The sequence below is a fragment of the Dermacentor albipictus genome, chromosome 5, assembly GCF_038994185.2.
Source record: "Dermacentor albipictus isolate Rhodes 1998 colony chromosome 5, USDA_Dalb.pri_finalv2, whole genome shotgun sequence".
NCBI classification, from domain to species: domain Eukaryota; kingdom Metazoa; phylum Arthropoda; class Arachnida; order Ixodida; family Ixodidae; genus Dermacentor; species Dermacentor albipictus.
In genome coordinates, this window is record NC_091825.1 from 84,108,642 (window position 1) to 84,129,207 (window position 20,566).

The 20,566-nt window shown below is 45.7% G+C and overlaps 1 long non-coding RNA gene across 1 annotated transcript; it reads left to right on the top strand.

Annotated features, from left to right (window-relative positions):
• Nucleotides 1–480: 480 nt before the first annotated feature.
• Nucleotides 481–20,229, top strand: LOC139060513 (uncharacterized). Its single transcript, XR_011514884.1, has 4 exons — nt 481–817; nt 1,447–1,509; nt 1,566–1,622; nt 19,987–20,229. It is a non-coding gene; the product is annotated as an uncharacterized lncRNA (long non-coding RNA).
• The last annotated feature ends 337 nt before the right edge of the window (nt 20,230–20,566 follow it).

The window sequence follows — 20,566 nt, forward strand, 5'->3', positions numbered from 1 at the left end:
GCATATTGTGAAATGCACAGCGTCTTGCACTGATGCTTTTATGCCGATCGTCATTCCGCCCTGATGGAAAAAATTACGACTCGGCACCTATTATATTCACGATAATAGCCGAGCAGCGCGACTTAACACCTGTCATGTGTGGGCAGTTTCTTTTATCTGCGCTTCACCCCTACCCGCTTTAACCAAAAAAAAAGAAGAAAAAAGAAAAGAAAGTATATGGGAGTGGGGGGAGGCCAGCATTTCGTCTTTACTTCAGTAAATTTCCTCTTGCCTTTACGAATGTCTGGGAGACTACCCTTGTTCTCCTGAGGGCAGGAGAATGACGAGACATTTCCAAACGTGTCTATACACGATTTTACGGAGAGAGCGGGGATACTCTCGAACCAGGAGCACTGCGTTCGATTCGCCGTTTCCGTTTCCGGTAACCCATAGTGGCCCTCTTGCATTGGGCTGTTAAATTTGCTCGACAGAAGCTGACGCGTGCCTGTTTCAATGTGTTTTCTCCTTTTCGCGTGCGCTGGTTAACAGTAGATATGCCTTTCACCGCGCCTACATCGTCCGGTCAGCACTGTGTAGTGGTGGGTTGTGGCAACAACCAGCGAAAACGAAAGAATATCGCGGATAGCTTGTGCGAAAAACACGCTGTGAAGAAGGAGCAATGTGGAACGTCGACTACGGTCGTCAGTGGACTTCTCTGATAAACAGGAAAGACTTCGTGCAAAACAGAAATTCACGTGTGTGTTCTGCGCATTTCGTTGATGGAATACGCACGGAGCAAAACCCGCTGCCGATGCTGAACTTGGTTTACCAGCGAAAGGTAAGTGAACACTTGTTCATCGCTACCTGACCCGTTCTAAAGCACCGCATTTCGTGTAATTAGTGCCTTAGACATTGGGCCTTTACAGCTCTAGTGAAAAAGCTTTGAAGTCGTAGCTCGTAGCTATTTCTGCCCCTCGATTTCTGCCGAACCTGAATAGGAAACGTGCTGCAGTTTCATGCTCGATAGTGGTGCTGTGAAGTGCTACAATTGAGCTAAGCTTCATGCTATCGGTGCGGAGGACACGATATCTAGCTGGTGAGACGTTAACTTTTTACATCTTCGTCGCTTCGCTTGTGCGTGGCGATCTATCAGCAATTGTTGCTGAATCGAAGCCTCCGTTCCTGGCTGCAATAATAGATTTGCTGCGGTGGCCTAGCGGTTAAGGCGTTTCACTGCCAAGGCCGAAGTCGCGGTGCCGATACGCAGCCGAGGTGGCGACATTTCTTTGGAGACAAACCGCAAGAACGCTCCTGTACTAATGCTTGGGTGGTCTGAGAACTTCGCGTTGTCAGAATTAATAAGTTCGTCTCTACTGCAGTGCGTTTCATAATTTTGTCAATGGCTTGGGCACATAAAACCCACGAATCTTTAGCTGCGATAATAAAAAAAGCTTCGTAATATTTCAGGTTATCGTTGGGCGCAGACGCCTGAGCCGTGACGAAAATACGCCAGCACCAACTAAGCGAAAGGCAAGTGTACAGATTGTTGTCACTGTGTGGCTGTTAATGATTTATTTCCATTCCAGAGAAAAACGAGCAGAGACACACGAGATGAAGAGTCACGTCAGGTTCCTTCACAGAGTGTAAGGCTTTTCTTTGGTCTAATTTGTCAGAATCTGAACATACCAGTGAATTGAACTATGGAAAATAGCCGGTGTGTGTCGTTATAAGAACAATGTAGCCAATTAGTCACGAGAAAGATTTAGGTATGCTGCGTACCACAATACGGGAACATATTTCGTTTGTTAAACAAGCTTCTTTTTGAGAACAAGAACTTAGCTAGTTGATGTTTTGCCTACAAGTAACTTCACTTACTGGAAATGCCCCAACTAGGTCTTTCCCGCGCTGTGGAGTTTTCATAACTATGTAGGCCAGCGGAATGTTCTGTCAATGCAACAGGCTTAAAGCTATTGATGTGTTTCTACAGGTCACTCATGATGCACAAGCACAAGATTGCCCATTTTCTACGACTTTCAGCATTTTTCACTTCAAGCGCGTCGGGGAGAGCCGCGAGCTCTGCAGCTGTAGACGTAGTGACATGAGAAGTCTTGAACCGCTTGGTTATTCTCATTGCTGGTATAACTACAGCGCCACCGGAACTGGTTGATGTAGTTGTTCCATCAGTGTAGACGTGTGTGCAGTCGCTGTATTTCTCGTACAATGCTCGTACTCGTATTTCTCGTACAATGCTAAAGTCCGACTTTTTCTGAAGCCCTGCGATTGTAAGGTTCACTTGAGTGCGGCGCATACACCATGTAGGAATGGAAGGCCTTGCCGCAGGTGTGTAACCTGACCGGAAAGAGGCACGGTGTGCGAAGACAGCCACACTGAAGGTCGTGTGAGGTCTATGTACGGGGAGACTTGCTAGGTGGTGGGTAGAGGTCCGGGTGAAGTATCTTCTGTGCAGACGCATTGTTTCAATGCTAATGTGCGTTCTAATAGTGGAATCTTGAGCTACTGCGATAATTTCAGTCGTTGACGCACTCCGCGGTAGACCAGGGGCGTAGCCAGGGGGGGGGGGGCTTATGGGGCTTCAGCCCCCTCCCCCCCCCCAAAATTTTTTCGTGCTGTCATGTGCCGCCGACCAAAACAAATCCCGGCGCGAGACATCATGCTCGATTTTGTTTCGAATGTCCTTAGTTCACGCTCGAAAAGACATTTTAGTGCGAACATTGCTAAATCGGGCTGGATTTCGGGGCAACGCCCATGCATGGGGAGTCACATATCGTAACGCAAGGAGCCCCACCGGGCACAAAATTTCAAGGGCGTTTTGAAGGCGAGCGGGCTCGTCTCGGCATCTCGCGGAGGCCGCGGAATCTACGGAGCGCTTGGATTTCAATTCTGAAACGTTGTGGGTATAAAGTTCTCATAACATTTTGATGCGAACGGTCCATTGACATTTTCAAAGTCGTGCTTTAGATTTTCAATTCCGGAACTTTTTGGGTTTATTGCTGTTGTAAGCATTCGACGCCAAAGGTGCATCGACTTTTCTAAAGTCGTACATCGGGCCATACAACGAGACACGCCAAATCAAGATACTATCAGACAAGTAGACAAAGCACGCAGCGAGGTCCGATGAGACAAAGCGCTGTGGTGGTTCATTTGTGCCGTCAGGTCACAGAAAAGAATATAAACATTTTTTTCACCTGCGCCAAAGCATCCATGTCAAGACACTAAAGCCACCATTGTAACTAAGTTCTTATTTATTTTTCTACCCAGACTTTTATTCGCGAGGATATATTGAGCCTCTTTCTCATTTCTTTTTCTTTTTTTTCTCTCGCAACCCGCGGGCTGCCCATCCAGCAAGAGCACATGCGTTTTTTTCGTGCTGCATCGATAACCGCGCGGCCCACTTGGATGCGCGTTTGTTTTTCTCTGGCCTACTGCATTTTCGCCTGGCAGAGTTTTGGACGCTTTCTGGCTATCAGACGAGAAAAAGAAACAATGCATAGTCGCTCGCCGCCAGCACTGCGGGGACTCGATGGATTGCAATGCGTTCGCTTGAGCGCAACCTCTCCGGAAAATTTTGTCTCGCCGGTGTAGGATACCGAGCAGTACGCGTATGGTTTTCTGTGGACCAAGCGTCACACGTTTTCTTCGATATTCCTTCGGTAGCCACACTAGGGTGCCCAAAGTAGGCATTCAATTGTAGCCAACATGCTTTCCTTTGCGTTATTCTATTTCGCCGCCCCCCGCCCACAAAAAAAGAAGAAGACATTGTTGCGGCGCAGCGAATTTTCGCATGGTGAAAGTTCGATTTTGTAACTTCTTTTGCGGAAAGTAATGGGCGACGGGACGCTTCAGTTCCGGATACTATTCTATTATTGCGATAGCAGCTCTAGGAAGAATCCAGGCGCATTTCTGTCGTTGCCCTCATGTTCCGTATAAATAACGGCCAAGGGCGATAACATCGTGACCGCGTGCCGCATGCTCTATGTGCGAGTGAAAGCGTGCGGGGGGAAGGGGAGGGGGTGAGCCGACGATGGTGGCTGAGTGTTGTGTGCGCAAGGGAGAAAAGCGGGGAGGAAGCGCGCCGCCTTCCGTCGCAGGCGATACATTTTGGGAGTGGAGGAAGGGGGGGGGGTGCTGTAATCTGTGAATCTGTGGTTGCGCAACCTGTTTATTTACCTTCGTTGACGCATTATATATAGTGACTTTTTCTTAGGTATGTAAATTTATTAGTGACTTATGCGTATATTTAAATATCTTGTTGCGAGGTTTTGTGCATATGCGCAGTGAACATTGTTTCCATTGACAATTTTTTGCCCTGTATCAAGCTGTATCTTCACATTTGTATATTCCATTGTATCTTCACATTTCTAATGTACGAAGGCGAGTCAAATGAAAGTGAGACAACCCGCCCCGCGCAATAATGGTTCGGTTCATTATTTTCGAGGCATGCGCGTAGCACATACGCATCTCATTTACAAGTGACATGCAGAGGTGAGGTTAAATGTTCTTTAAAGCTCTCATACACGGGTTTGAACATGGTTGCGTGACATAATGGACACTTCAAAAGTTGTACAGCTTGGTGTCGTGAGGTTTTTGACGAATGAAGATGTTTCCCGAAAAGAAATTATTCGCCGTATGGCTGCCGTATGCGTTGAACATTGCGTGTCATGGGCCACTGTAAAGCATTGTAGCAAACTGTTCAAAGAAGCACATAAAAGTTACAAAGACGATCCATGACCGGGCCAAAGCCACCGTGCAATCACCCCCAACACAACTGAAAAGGCCGTGGTTGCTCAGTGGCTATGGTGTTCGGCTGCTGAGCACGAGGTCGGGGGAATAGAATGCCGGTCACGGCGGCTGCATTTGGATGGAGGCGAAATGCGAAAACACCCGTGCACTTAGATTTAACTGCACGTCAAAGAACCCCAGATGAGGGTGACGACTTTTTGTCTGCAGTTGTGACCGGGGATGACTCATGGTGCCGCTACTACTAGCCTGAAACACTACGGCAAAGCTTACAGTGGAAACATTTGAATTCACCACTCCCAAGGAAACCAAAGGCCGTCATTTATGCCGGAAAAGCGTTGACTTCTTTTTAGATTGTTAGGGGCCACTATTGATCGAATTTTCTAAACCTGGAGAGACTATAAATCGTTTCAGATATTGTGAAAGATCGGATCGGCTGCGTGTCGCAATTAAGAACAAACGACGGGGAACATTGAGCATTGGGGACATGTTGCTTCACGACATTGCTCGTTCCCACGTCGCTGATGTGGTTAATACAAAACTGGCAAAGTTCAAGTGGGAAATGCTGCAACATCCCTCATGCAGCCCAGACCTGTTACCTTGCGTCTTCCACATTTGGTAAAATTTGAAGAAACTGCTCAAGGGAACCGGATTCGTGTCGGAAGATGACGTGTAGTCATTTACAGATTTTCGAGGCAGCAACCCAAGAAGTTTTATGAGACGGGAATTACGCGACTCGTTAGTAGGACAAGTGTCTAAATACTCATGGTGACTACTTCTAAATAAAGTACCCCGCTTGTCATATATTCGCATTGGCTCACTTTCATTTGACTCGCCCTCGTATATGTTGCAGAACTTCTGCTTTTGATATGGGCTCTCCGTTGTGACTATAATTTCGGAGCGATTACTCGCAATGCACAACCGGTGACAGCTGCTCCTGCGCAATACATTCTAACAAAGAAAAGCGTCATTGAGATTGTCCCCTGGTCGTTGCAGATGTACAAAAATGTAAACAAGGTTGTTGAATGACAGAATATATATATATATATATACACATATATAGTCATATAATGAGAAGCCAACAAACACTGACACCCCTTGTTTTACTTGGTGTGAGTGTTTGTTGGCTTCTCATTATATGACTAATAAATATCGGGTCCCTCGGTTAACCCCCTTTTTTCTCGTTTATATATATATATATATATATATATATATATATTGATCCCTCGACTAATTTTATAAGGAGCAGGCCGAGCTGCAAAGTGAGCCCCCCCGAACAAAATTTCTGGCTACGCCACTGCGGTAGACCAAGACATATCTTGAGGGCTTGAGTTGGATGCTTTGGGTTATATTCAGGTTAGTTCTGCAGGTGTTGGACATTACCAGTAGGCTGCACCACAGGAATTCAATAAAGAGGACCCTGTACTGTTGCAGCATAGAGTGTATTGGAACTCCCCAGGTCTTTCCTGCAAGGAGCTTAAAAATATGGCAAATTCGTGTTAGGCGTTTTTTCGCATAATTCACATGAGGGGTCCAGGAGAGATTTTTGCCAATGACCACCCCCAAAAATCTGTGACTCGTGCTGTACGAGACCAGTTGTCTGTCGACGGATATCACGTATGGCGACATTGATTTCCTGGTAAATGCGACCACTGCACACTTTTTGTATGATATATCAAGTCTTTGTTCTCGAAAGTAGGATGATGTTAAAGTGGCTGATTTCTGAAGCCGCGCGCGAAGCTGCAGTCGTGTCACAGCCGACGTCCAAATGCAAATCTCGTCGGCATAGATGGAGAGCCTAACGGTGCCTGGCAGGATGTCGGCGAGTCCGATGAGTGTTAGACTGAGAAGCGTTGGGCTGTGTACTCCGCCCTGAGGCACCCCATGGTTACTGTAATGCTGGTGGGTCGGGCCATCCTCGGTAAGTGCGAAAAAGTATCTTTTATGTAATAGCTACTTATCCAGAAATAGACTTTGCCGCCAAGTCCTACTGCCTCTAACGCGTTGAAAATCGCTTCGTGTGTTACGTTATTGTACGCTCCTTTAACATTCAGAAACAGGGTGGCAGATAATCTTTTGCAGGACTTCTGGTGCTCAACGTACGTCACCAAGTCGGTAGCGTTGTCAGTGAAAGAACTGCCACGCCTGAAACCGGCCACAAAATCTGGATATACCTAGTAGTGTTCGAGGTACCATTCTAGCCGTGCTAGAACCATCCTCTCCATTGGTTTTCCGATGCAACTGGCAAGCGCAATCGATCGGTATGATGCAATGTCGACAGGCGACTTGCCAGGCTTGAGCAGTGGAACTAGGCGAATGGTCTTCCATTCCTGGGGAACCATACCTGTCTGCCAGGAGCTGTTTAACAAGAGCAGGACCACTTTCCGAGCCTCTTCGTCGAGATTACATAGGGCACGGTAGGTTATACCGTCGGGTCCTGGTGAAGATGAACGCTTGCACAAGGCCAGTGCAGCTCCGAGCTCGTTCATTGAGAAAGAACTATCCATGCGGGGGTCGCGTGAAATCGGTGAGTGGTGGAGCGTCGATTTTCCAGCGGAACTAGTTTCGGCAGCAATCCTCCTGCAGAAAGCTTCCGCTACGTCAATCTCGCTGAATTGTTGGTGAAGGGCCAAATACATAAAAGGGTGGCGCTGCTGAGGGGTTCCACGGAGACCACGAACAGTTCTCCATATGTGAGACAAATGCTTTCGTGGATCCAAAGATTCGCAGAATGACTTCCGTCTTCTCGATGCAAGTTTGTCCATTGTGACGCTGAATTTTCTTTTGTGTTCTTCTGGCCAACCTGTTCTTCTGGCCAACTCAAGAAGGCATGTGCAGAATTCGTGCGCCTGTATCTTCGCTCTGCACGATGACGAATTGCACGAAGCTTTTCTAGCTCAATGTCGTATTCGGTGCGCGTATACGTTCTCAGAAGCGAATGTTTCGCAGCCCCTAGGGTACCCCTTATGATATCCTCTAGGCTAGAGGACAAGTCATCACGACAGCCGTCTGCGACAATTGACTTGAACATTGGCCATTCGATAGATTGTGTGACGCCGGCTAACCTGGAGTCCGTCAACCCTTCAATCCCAAGATAAGTGGGTGGGTGGTCACTTCCCCGCGTTTCAACACCCGGAAACCACCTGCCCTTTCTAGTGAAGGAGCGTGAAACAAAGGTGAGGTCCAGGCAGCTACAGTAGGCAGTTCCATGCAGAAAGGTGGGGCTTCCATCATTTAACAAGCACAGTTCTTGTTCGGAGGCAAATGACACTAATCTTCTGCCTCTTGAGTTTATCTTAGAACTTCCCCAGAGATGGTGGTGGGCATTAAAATCTCCAGTAATCACCAAAGGCTGCGGAGTCGCTGTCGTGATTCGCCGTAATTTATTTATTTATTTATACAATACTGCAGGCCCAAATGAGGGCCCAAGCAGGAGGGGCAGAATACATAAATATCTGCATATGCACGTGCTTATATATACATACAGACATGAAAAGAAAATACAAAAGCAATGCAACATATGTAAATATTATAAGAAAACAAAAAATGAAAGCGACGACTAATAAGATTAAGAGAAGGTACACTGAAGGAAGGCAACTTGACAAACATTAGAACTGTATCACACGCATATGTGAGCACTGGCAACCACTATCGAGACAGGGAAAAAAAAAGTACCAGAAGTTGAACGAGCGCTCATTGCAAAATACTGTATAGAATAAGGATGATGTGGAAAGTATTATACAATATTCACGTTTAAAAAAAAAGAAGAAAACAGTAACAAGGTTTGCCCATATGGCAATAGCCCCAGTATCAAAGACACAAGCGGTCAATAGAATCTGTGTTTATCAATTGTGATAATGGCAGGCTGTTCCAATCTGTTACAGTGCGAGGGAAGAATGAAAACTTGAAAAGGTTAGTTCGGGTGTTATAAGGCGTCAAAGAATCAGCGTGACGATGCCGTGTTCGGCGCGCTGTAAGTGGTTGAACATAAGCCTGCGGCTGGAGGGACAAACAGTTGTTTTTAAGCAAGAAAAGAAATTTCAGTCGTTGTATTTTCCTGCGTAGTTGTAGCGTTTGGATATTATGTTGAATCATTAGGCTAGTAGGAGAGTCACTCAGTCTATATTTAGAAAAAATAAACCTGACAGCTTTACGTTGGACCATCTCTAAAGTGTTAATGTTAATTTTCTTATAGGGATCCCACACAATGCATGCATATTCCAGTTTCGGTCGGATGAGTGAAGTGTAAGCCAGTAATCTAGTACCAGAGGGAGCGTGCTTTAGTTTGTGCCTGAGAAGACAAAGTTTCCTGAAAGACGAGTTACATACGTTAGAAATGTGCCTATTCCAGCTGAGGTCACTGGTTATTGTGATTCCAAGATAGTTATATTCGCTGACCTCGCTGATCTCGCACAGTCCAACCGATTTGATATGTAGGCTCCAATTAATGTGAAAGTGAGCTTGCCTTTCTTCACTGTCAGACATACGTATTGGTTTTCTTGGTCAGGTGACACTGGATGATGGACATACTTAAGATCACGTCCCATGAATAGGATGATCTTGCTGCATTCTCCGTGGGTGGCGGACATGAAACACTCCAACCCGGGCAGTCTGATGTTGTCTGATAAGGGCTCGCAGATGACGATTAGTGGGAACTTATTCGTGAACACAAACTATCGAAAATCCGACATGCGTGACTTCAGTCCTCTGGCGTTCCACAGAAATATCGACGCGTTCCGTACTTCGCCACGAAACGACGGCTTCTGGAGAGCCATGATTTTAACCAAGAGCTGCAAGTACTGGACTCAAGGTGTCCAGCAACTCTAGCGCGGTTTGCGCAGACGAAGACTTCATGTTGGTAAGTATAACGCGAATGGCATTCATGAGCGACCGCGGAATGTTTATTGGAGGTCATCAGCCAGCGTCACTTCAACAGTTGCCGAAGCCGTCGAAGTCGGTGCGTTTTGAGGTAACAGCAGGTAGTTGTGTCTTCGGTAGCTCAGGCCATTCTTCAGGGCGGGCGAGCCTCTCCGCTTTGTTTGCTTTCCTTGTATCTGTCTTGGTGGCGCAGTGCGGTGATGCGGCAGTCCTTCTGACGGTAGCTGGCGTGTACCTATCTGCAGTTGCGGAATTTCGTGAACGATTTCGGTGTTGATGCCGGCGTCGCCGAGCAGCGGCAGCAGCCTCTTGATGCGTTGAATTGTGCCGCACCATTCGTTTTAGAATCGCGAATTCCTTCCGCAACCACGGGCAATACTTTGATGAGGCCTTGTGAGGACCACTGCAGTTAGGATACTTTAGAACATGTGTGCTGCAGGCGTCTTCTGAATGGGACTAAGAGCACTGCGGGCACACGACGTTGTTCACGCAGACACCCTTCACGTGGGCAATCTTGCAACACTTGAAACACTGGAGGGGCTTCGGTGTGAACGGTCGTACTGGATGGTGGACATGTCCTACTTTGACGTGCGAAGGAAGGCTGTCTCCTTCAACCAACATATTCACACAGCGTGTGTTTCACAGTCTGAAAATCCGTGTAATGAAATTGCCTACTGTCGTTGGCTTCATCAGCGTTGGCAAGTCGTCATTAGGCATGGCAACGTCGACGTCATAAATGACGCCCGCAGTATCATCGCCGCCTGTAGGGATCATTGATCGCACCTTTACATCGGCGATATCAGTTATATTACGTAGGTGTTGTAGGGCGCGGCGATGTAAGACATCAACTGCCAGGACATTCTTCCGCAAGTTTATTCGCACGTCACTAATCTCATTCTGTGCGATTCTCTCGAGTAACGAAGAGAGGGCCTGCCTGTTGAGGAGCCGCAAATTGGTCGTCGAGCCCATGGTCATAAAGAGCACAGTGTGAGGCCAGCGCAGCGGTGCACTCTTCACGGTAAAAGCACTTGGCGACGAAGATGCGTGCAGTAGTCTTCGTTTCGTTGATCTACTCATCATGACATGGAAGTCATCGTCCGACGAGTTGTAGTTGTCCGAACATATCTCAGTGGCCTCGCTGTCTGTATCGCTTGAGGCACAGTCACGTTTCCTGGACGCTAGCCGACCTGATGGCTGCACATCAGGAAAGTCCTCGGAGATCTCTTCATCCATTGCCGCAAGGAGGAAGCGGCAGCTCCCAGATATGCAGGGAAACAAAACAAAAAAGGGGAGACAAATGTAGAAGCGTTATATCAAAGAATCACTTCATTTTCCTCACCCTCCACGGTATGACGATGGCGACAAAACGCCAAATAGATGCCGAGCAGTCAATGGAGCGCGGGTGAATATTTTTCTATAAGAGTGTTCGCTCTTACTACTCGTTAAAATAGTGGCAAGGAACTGCTGAGAAAGCGTATATATGAAGCGAAGCCCCACTGTAGCAATCGTGTGAACGCGGCTTATGGTTATAACGCCAAAACCACTGTTGCGTCAATCCACCAACCCTATAGTACGCATCGACAGGCTGGCAAGCAGGCGCTGAACGCAATGCGTGCCATGCATGCACAAATCTGGAGGGGCACTTGTCCTTCTTATTGACTAAGGAGTACTGCAGCTAAAACGTAGGCCACCTGCCACCTGTACAGCACAGTACTGGTACAGCAGTGAAAATCGGAGCATAGGAATTTCTGATGCTCCAGAGTGACGTACGTAAATCGTTTTGTCTATGCAGGCCACGTACGCCGTGGCACGAAAAAAAGAAAGCTTTCGAATGACATAGCAGTATGACTTTTTGACGGCCCAAATAAGCTACCTGAATAATTAGTGGGAATTAGTAGGTGGTCAATTGAAAACGATCATTTCAAGGTGTGTATTCGAAACAACGGGATGTCATAGAGTTTGAAGGAAATAAGCAGTTCAGAGAGGAGCCCACTTATGACAAGTTAAAATGCCTGATACTTCAACTGTACAAGAATGTGCAAAATCAATTCGCATCCCCGCAAGAGGAGAGTCATCATTAGTTTTTCACAGGAACATATCTTTCTTTAGTTAATACAGCGACGAACAAAGAGGGTGGGGAGCAATAATTTATGACGAGGCCGCGCACCACAAGCAACACATACACTTTGGTGTGCAAAGGTGCGTTTTTACGTGAGCGCACCCTTGGGTTTCTATTTCCTCGCTTCTGCTCTCTACAACGGAAACGGTGAGTAGCCCTCTCCTAATTAATCACGGCTAGGCGAAGCAACAGTCACTGTGGGAATATCTTAAATTTAAAGTATTTAACAGAAGTTTTCTGAACGCAAAGCCTGGGGGAAAGCTTCAACATAGTCTAATCACACATTCTCAATTAGGTCGCGTGGCAAAATCCAAAGATCGTCTTTAGATTTCTTGCTATACGCTTAGCTTGCAAAACAAAACAAAACAAGAACAAAGTAAGTTGGACCGGTGTAGCGTAACGCAACTTAAATTGATAAAGTACGCCTGGTGTTATAAAGGATGGCTTTTTATAATCGAGATCATCCACAGCGATTTGCCAATACCCGGACCGAAGTGTAGATGGATGAAAAGTACTGGGCACCATAGAGACAATCAAGGGTGTCATCTATACGGGGTAGTGGATGGATATCCTTCTTTTTGATGCGATTGAGGCGGCGATAGTCAATGCAGAATCGCACGTGCCGTCTTTCTTTTTCTCTAACATGGCAGGCCCAGGGTCTTGACGATGGCTCGACGATATCTTTTGCTAGCATCCCACTTCTGCCTCGATGACGTGGTGCTCCAGCACTGAAAATCGGTAGGGTCGTCGATGAATTGGCTAAGCATCTCCGGTGTGGATACGGTGCTTGACAAGAGATGTCTGGATCAACGGTCGGTCAGTTAGCTCAAAAATGTCTCTAAAAAGTACAATAAGTTACGGAGAGCTTCACCTTCGCCAGGCAAGAGGTCCGAGGCAATCATATTTGGAATGTGTTTGTTAGAAAAACTGGCAGACTTGCAAGGCTCGCAAGAGTCGTCGACGGCAATAGGCTCAACGCAGCGATCTGATAAAGCAACGCGTAGAACATAAAGCACAACATTCATTTCAATAAAGAACACGCTCAAAAAAGCATCCTAACTACATAATTGATGATAAGACGCTCCTGATAACAATGCGAAGCAAGTGGCGCTCCCTGCGTACTTGCAGGTTTCCCGGCAAATATCACTGTTGCGCAAGCTGCCAATGCGATGGAAGCTTGCTACGTGGAGAGTGACGTCCCTAGCTTTTCCTATACAATATACCCAGCCTAGCGACTGATTTCTATGTTGTTTCAGCAACGCTACAGGCGGCAGCGTGCTGTAAAAATTACTATTTCTAGAATTGCTCTAAAATAGCATTACTACTATTACTCTAAGTTCATAAGGCCTTGCATGCCGCCTCAGCAGTATAGTAATGGAGGTTTTCAACAGTTTCGCTGGGTATGTAATTTTGTAGGGCCGGGCTGACGAGCCAATTTTTAAAGCGTAGCTTTCTTTGCCTATTTTGCAAGGTTTGGTGCTCATCATCATTTACTTCTTGAATTTTTGGGGGATATAGACTACTCCGGCCCCTAGGGTATATGTGATGACTACTGTCGTGTCAAAGCAGCTTGGCCTACTGTGTATAAAGGCCCGAATAGGCAACTTGCTGCTGGATGCTGTACGACTTAGCAGGCAACTTGGGTCTGGGTATGTGCCACTCGTCAAGTGCCCGAACAGACCACTTCGGTGTAAGAGAGAGAGAGAAAACAAGGATAGAAAAGGCAGGGAGGTCAACCAGAATAGGATCCGGTTTGCTACCCTACACTTCGGTGTAAGATATACATGCAACTGGCTAGGTGTCAATCGGCCTGGGCAGGTCTTCAGTCACGCTCTTCAATGTACATTTTTGACGCCAACCGGCCATGTGCCAGAAGGTGTGTGCCACTCTTCAATGTACATTTTTGACGCCAACCAGCCATGTGCCAGTGAGAATGTGCCATTAATTAGTGACGAAAAGATCCTTTAATTTTCACCACTGCTGGGCGGAATCTAACCTATGGTACAAGCGTTCCTCAATGACAGCAATTATCCGATGATTTAGCAGGCTTCCCTACAAATGCACCGCGTATGAGGCGATTTTCAATGGACGCCTTTCACGACAAAGTTTTGTTGATCTTCGCCATGAATGCACTGGGTATATGCCGGTCTTCAATGAACTTCTCGCTAACTTGGGTCACTTATTATGTGCCAATGAGTGTGCGGCGAGCGAAATAACAGTTCTCAGCGTTGGGAGGAACCGGTGCACTACGCTTCTCATTCCGGAGGCAACGCGCGGGCTACTCATCAGTGCCACTAGATGATGCAGTATGTTTAAAAAAGAGCGAGAGGAGCCTGGTCGCCGCATGAGGCGTTTCTCAGCACTCGCACGCATCGGCGCGCCATGCATTTCAAAGGCCACGCGCAAGCTTCATGGCGACGGCACCAGATGGCTCCGAGTGTTCTTACGGAAGAGTTATAGAGGAGTCCCGCTGCATTACACGCCCATACATAGCCCGTTTAGACGGTGGCAGTTCGTTGTGTCACTAAATTGACTAAGTGCTAACGCATTACCGTCGGCAGCCTTCGTCAAATGTGTTATGCCGCATTTTTTCAACATCTCTCTCTCTCTCTCAAAGATATATCTAACAAAACACTGTTGTACTGTCCAAGCTGTGTATGGTGTTATTTCTGAAATTTGAACACTTACTAGTGATTTTGATTTTAACTAAACGCAGTCTCTGACACTGATCGACATGTACACAAACCTCTCGCATGGTGCTCCTGCAATTGTCACCGCGATATCTAGTTAGGATGTCGTTTAACGATGGTTTTAACATTAAGCACCTCAACTAGTAAGCGGCATGCAGGAGACTGCAGGCAAACGGACAGAATACCACGCATGTACTAAAAAAATGAATTCGTTTCCTGCTTTGATAGATGAACGACTTGATATAACTTAAACCAAGAGCACATGATGAAGCGAGGTGACTGCGGCTACATGGTCGGGGCACTTTGGGGTAAATTAAGTAAAAGGTTCCCGCCTGATATTCCGTCCTCGGCAGGCACAAATGGTGCATGGTGCGTGAACATAAAAACATCAACTGCAGGTTAAATAGCCTGAAGAAGTGGTATTGCTCCTGTATTTAGACTTATGTACTCGTTGAAGATGAGTGGGCGAAGTTATTCGGAAGCATCCCACTTCCGCATTTCTCATAGCCTATGTGGTGTTTCGGGAAGCGAAACCTAACAATTCGAAATATGTCTAAACACTACGGATTAAGGCTTTGATCCCGTTAAACAAGTATGAAAGACATTCCTTGGTATTGCTCATTTGGTTGACTTTCGCTTCTGGATGAGGAACCGCAAAAGACGCAGATTTCAGGATTTTCACACGTTACTGCATCAAAAAGGCATCAAAGGAAAGAGTCCGGTAAAAGGAAGGCGTAAGGGCAAGCATTCACAGATTCAGTACTTGCTTCTGAATACCTAGATTGGGTGTATATACATAAAATATTAAAGCCAAGTTGGTCTCACGTTGCCTCACGGCAATAATGTCACTTTATATATCTTTTTTTTTTATTGAAGTGAATGTTGGGAGAGGTTGGCGCCTTTATGTGGTGGCACCGGCTACTCCTTGTCTCTTGGCTGACGAAACAAATTTACGCAACAAGGGAGAATAGCGACACTGAATATAACACTCAGTAGAACACCGGATCAATAAAAAATATACAGTCCAACAGTACATGAGTCGCAAAGTTCTGTGCATGAGTTCAGTCCACGTACGCATATATACGTACGTGGACTGGACACGTACGCAAGTACAGGACAGAATTATACGTATTGCGTAAAAGTTGCGATCATCACATAATCCAACTATGCACCGCGAACAACGTTTATGTAACTCATTTAGCGTATTCGGATTATGCAATACTTAATATTTTCCCAAAATGTTGGTGTCCTCTAAAAACGTTTTCAGAGCAAGAAGCGCTCTTTTTTGAAGGCCCGCAGTTGGCCATGGGCCAAGTATCTTTTTTAGAGTGAAAGGTCTTCTGTCTAATATAAACAAATTAGCCTGCAGTACCGTTCTTTGTGTATCGTATTTCGAGCACTCGAGAAGAAGATGATGCACATCTTCGTCTGGATGGCCACAAGAACACTGCGGACTAGAGACGCGCTTTATTCTGTACAAGAAGTGTCTCGTAAATGCAGTACCAAGACGCAGCCGATGTACCAAAGTTTCAAATTTTCTGTTGTTTCTTAGAGTTTCCGGCATTGATAAGTTTATACATGGGTCTAATGAGTATAACTCCGAGTTTTTAGTTTGCTGGTCAAACGAGGTAGTTTTGCTGAGACGACAAGAAATCTGCCTCAGGATCAGACGGACTTCACTACGCAATTTATTTATTTATTTATTTATTTGGTACATACTGCTAGCCTTAACGAAGGCTTTGGCAGGAAAGGGTACATTCATAAAAGGGAAAATACATCATTCACACAGGGTTCAACGATAATCGTTTGCAAGAGGCCTTGGCTTTGGTTTAGAAATAAGCTTATACATACACACGTACAGTGATATAGACAATGCACATTCATGGTGACAATAGAACATGATGTAAAAAGCACATTTCATCATGTAGCAACAAAGATATGACTAGACAGCTTAGACAAAAAAGAATCGAGGGTGGCACAATCGACAACTTCTTGTGGTAACATAGCAATAGGGGAAGATTGGTGGTCTCTGCGTTATTGTGCGCTCGATTCGAAGCTGCGTCCGCTGCAGTATTGCCAGGAATGTTGCAGTGCCCAGGTATCCATTGAAATGCAATTACGTGGTCCATTGCGTTTGCTTTGGTAAGTTCTTTGAGCGTCTCATACAATAGCGAAGTGTTCAAAGAATTTTTCTTATTGCTCTGTAGTAATGTGAGAGCGGCTTGCGAATCGCTAAAGATAACCCATTTTTGCGAATGTCTTTCTGATGTTATGAAACGCAAAGCACACAGGATTGCAAATAGTTCTGCCATGGTGGAAGATGTCTCTCGGGATAATTTGAATGTTTCCTCTAGCGCTAAATGTGGAATGACGAATGCTGAAGTCGAGGAATTTTTATGATACGAACCATCTGTATAAACGTGGATGTACTGGGGATATAATGAGTAAATTTGGAAGAGTGCCAGTTGCTGTGCGGCTACTATGAACATGTCTCTCTTTGATATAATCCCGTCAACCGATAATTCTATTTTAGGGCATGTTAACATCCAGGGAGGGTAACTTACATCCCCTTTGAATAATTCAAATCTTGGTAATAATGCTTTATGTTCTCGAACAACATCGTGAATTTTGCTTTTGTTTCTTTCGGTGAGCGCGAGGTTTAATGGATGCTTCTCGTGTTGGGTTGAGATGCGATAAATATGTCGGCATGTTTCAACCATTCGTATGACTGGAAATGGGGGGTGACGAGCTTCAGCAATTACTAAAGAACTTGAGGTAGCCTGCGGAACCCCAAGACACACTCACAGCCCTCTTGCTAGTAAACGCTGAAGACGTTCCTCAGAAGTCTGCGACAAACCATGGAGAATAGGTGCCGAGTAAGCAATTTTTTGTTTTATGAGTGCGTTATGAACTTGTAGTAGCGAAGAGACTGATCCCCCCCACGTTGTGCCTGCGAGTCGCCGAAGTACGTTTATTACTGCATTGGTCTGTTTTTCAATTGCGCGGATGTGTGAAGCCCATGCAAGTTGGCGATCAAGAATAACTCCAAGAAATTTATGCTCTTTCACAAACATCAAACTTTGCCCATTAAGTGTAAGTTGAAAATTATTTAGCTGTCGTCTAGCGAAAGGAAGTACGGCTGTCTTTGCGTATGAAAGACTCATGCCTCTTTCTTTTAAAAAGGTGTCGATACTATCAAGGCCCTCTTGCAGCGTTGTTTGAATGTCTTGTATATTAGCACCAGAGGCCCATATGCAGATGTCATCTGCGTACAGAGAATACCGTAGACCAGACGGGAGCTTTTGTGGTAAGGCTGCCATGACACAATTGAATAAGAACGGACTGAGAACACTGCCCTGCGGAACGCCCTGCGTGATGCTGTGATAATTACTTTCTCCTTCTATTGTTTCCATAAATAATTTTCTATCTTTCAAGAAGTTGGACACCCATCGCAGCGTTCGACCGTGTAGGCCAAGCTCTAACATACCAGCAAGGACGTGTATGTGATTTACAGTGTCGAATGCTCTTTGAATGTCTAAGAATACTGCTACTGTGACATTTCCGCAGCTTCGTTCCTGTTCGACGTATGTGGCAATATCTAATACTGCATCCATTGTACAACGATTTTGCCGAAAACCGGTCATGTGGTCGGAAAACACATGTGTGTGTTCACACCACCATTGCAGTCGACTGTCTATCATCTTCTCCATTAGTTTGGAAAAACAGCTTGTGAGACTGACGGGTCGGTAGGAGTCAAGACAAAGTGGAGTCTTTCTTGGTTTTAGCACTGGAATTACCCGAGCTAGTTTCCATGAATCCGGTAAAGTCTCTCTTATCCAGATATCATTAAATAACTCCAAAAGAGTCATTCTTCCTACTGGACCTAGGTTCTTCAACATCACATACGTAACACCATCTGGGCCTGCGGTTGTCTTTGTACGGCATGACGAAAGAGCACTTTTCAATTCATTTAATCTAAATTCACAATCAAGTTGTGGATCTTGTGACATAAAGCACGCACGGAGCTTCTGTTCTGCTAGTGTTGTCGAACTTGCAAATTCTTGGCAAGTAACCGGACTTCCTGGTCTGGATATAAGTTGACAAAATTCGTCAGCAACAGATGTTTCCGGAGTGCTTCGAGCTACGGCAAGGGCTCGAAAGGGATGGCTCTGGGTAACTGGACCACTAAAAGATCGGACTACGGACCATATTCTGGGAACTGGAGTAAACGGAGACAACGACGCGCAGTATTCTCGCCATTTTCTTGTACCTAATTTTTGTAAGCGTCTGCGCGAAGTTGACTGAACTTTCTGTGCCGTTTTGTAGTCATCCAGCTTTCCACTGCGGCGGTAAGCCGTTGACTGCAGCGCCGTCGACTGCAGCGTATTCATTTGGAATAATGACTTGCTTTGTGCAGTTCTTGTACGACTCACACAATGTATTTGCAAAACTTTGAAAGTTCGGATTTTCACCTAATGAATTACTTAAAGGGTGCCGAAAACTTTGCCAATTAGTATACCTTGAGTAGCGGCGTGTCCCTTCACTCCGTATGAGGCGATGTTTGACCAGGATCGGAAAATGATCACTACCGCGCGTTTCTATGTCCGTTGACCATTCAACACCATCAAGAAGGTCTTGGGAGCAGAGCGTAACATCTATACAGCTTGAGTAGCGAAACCCCCGCAAGAATGTTGGAGAGCTGTCATTTAACACAATCAGATTACTTTTTTCTGCGGCAGACTCTATAATGCTTCCACGGGAGTCATTATATTCACTGCCCCAGATGACGTTATGTGCGTTGAAGTCCCCACAAACCAGCACATGTGAGTTTGCGATACCAAACACATTCACCAAGCTTTCTACTGATATTTTGCTAGAACATTGTAGATAAAGATTGATCACTGTGACGCTTGTATTTCTGAAAGATATCTTGCATGTTACGAACTCCGGTATGTTTGAATCGCTTGACTGTATTAAATAGGACGGCAGGTCTTTTCTCACGCATAACATCGCTCTACTATTTCCAGCAGTGCGCGATGATTTATATATAACATAGTTGGAAAGACGAAAGTCATCTCGTACGCCTGCTTCCTGTATGCATAAAACAGGAAAGTTATGTTTATATATAACTTATTATATATCTTATTATTATTATATTATATATTATATTATATATTATTATTATTATATATCTTATTTAAATAATTTTCTTGTTACTATATTTTTGTAGTTTCAGTATAAAGGTACATAGGTATAATAGGTATAACTGCCGAGGATAATTAGGCAGGAACCGGAAGAAGGAATTTTCCGGTTTCCTTTTCTTTCCTGTTCTTCTTTCTCATTTTATTCTCTTTACCCCTTCCCCTAGCACAGGGTAGCCAGCCGGTACTTACACTGGCCAACATCTCTGTCCTTCCTCCTATTCGTCTCCCCCCCCCAATAAGGCACAAGAGCGGCTATCGCGGAAACCTTTTGCGGCTTCGAGAACAACATCAGCAGCGATCACTGATATTGGTGAGCAGCGCAATGGCATCAAGCGCTATCGTTCAACTGCCATCGTAGGGGAGGCGCAAGGGAGCAACGGGGACGTGCAAGCGTCGCAAGGGCTACCATTACCGCAGCACGGCTTCGGAACCGACGAGACTGCGATCCAGGCTGGAGCCGCCAGTGTCTCCTACATTCGACCACCAACACCCGTCCTGGAAGCAACAAGGAAAGCTGAGAGCAGGTCGGACCAAGCAAGCTGTGCGGAAAAGCAGAGTGGAAGATCAGGTCGACCCTGCGAATGAGAAAACATCAGCGTATACTCCCATAGCGATGTAGAAGAGATTAAATTTGATGAGGCAGATTCTTTCACTCTAGTGACATATAAAAGAAAGAAGGTTCGAAGGAATTCCTGTAGTATTCCGACCAATTCAAGAAATGAAAACATTTCGGAAAGTAAATCCAAATGTTGTAGCCTGAGAAGTTGTTGCAGTGGCAAAAGAAAAGGTAGGTTCTTTCCCACTGAGCAAAGAGGGACGTTTCGCAGTCACTGCGAGTTCACTCGCTTCAGCCAAGAGTTTGTTGTCATGTGTGCAGGTGGCTAGCTTAACAGTGAAGCCATTTATTCCGGAGTCACACAAACGAAATGTTAGCACTA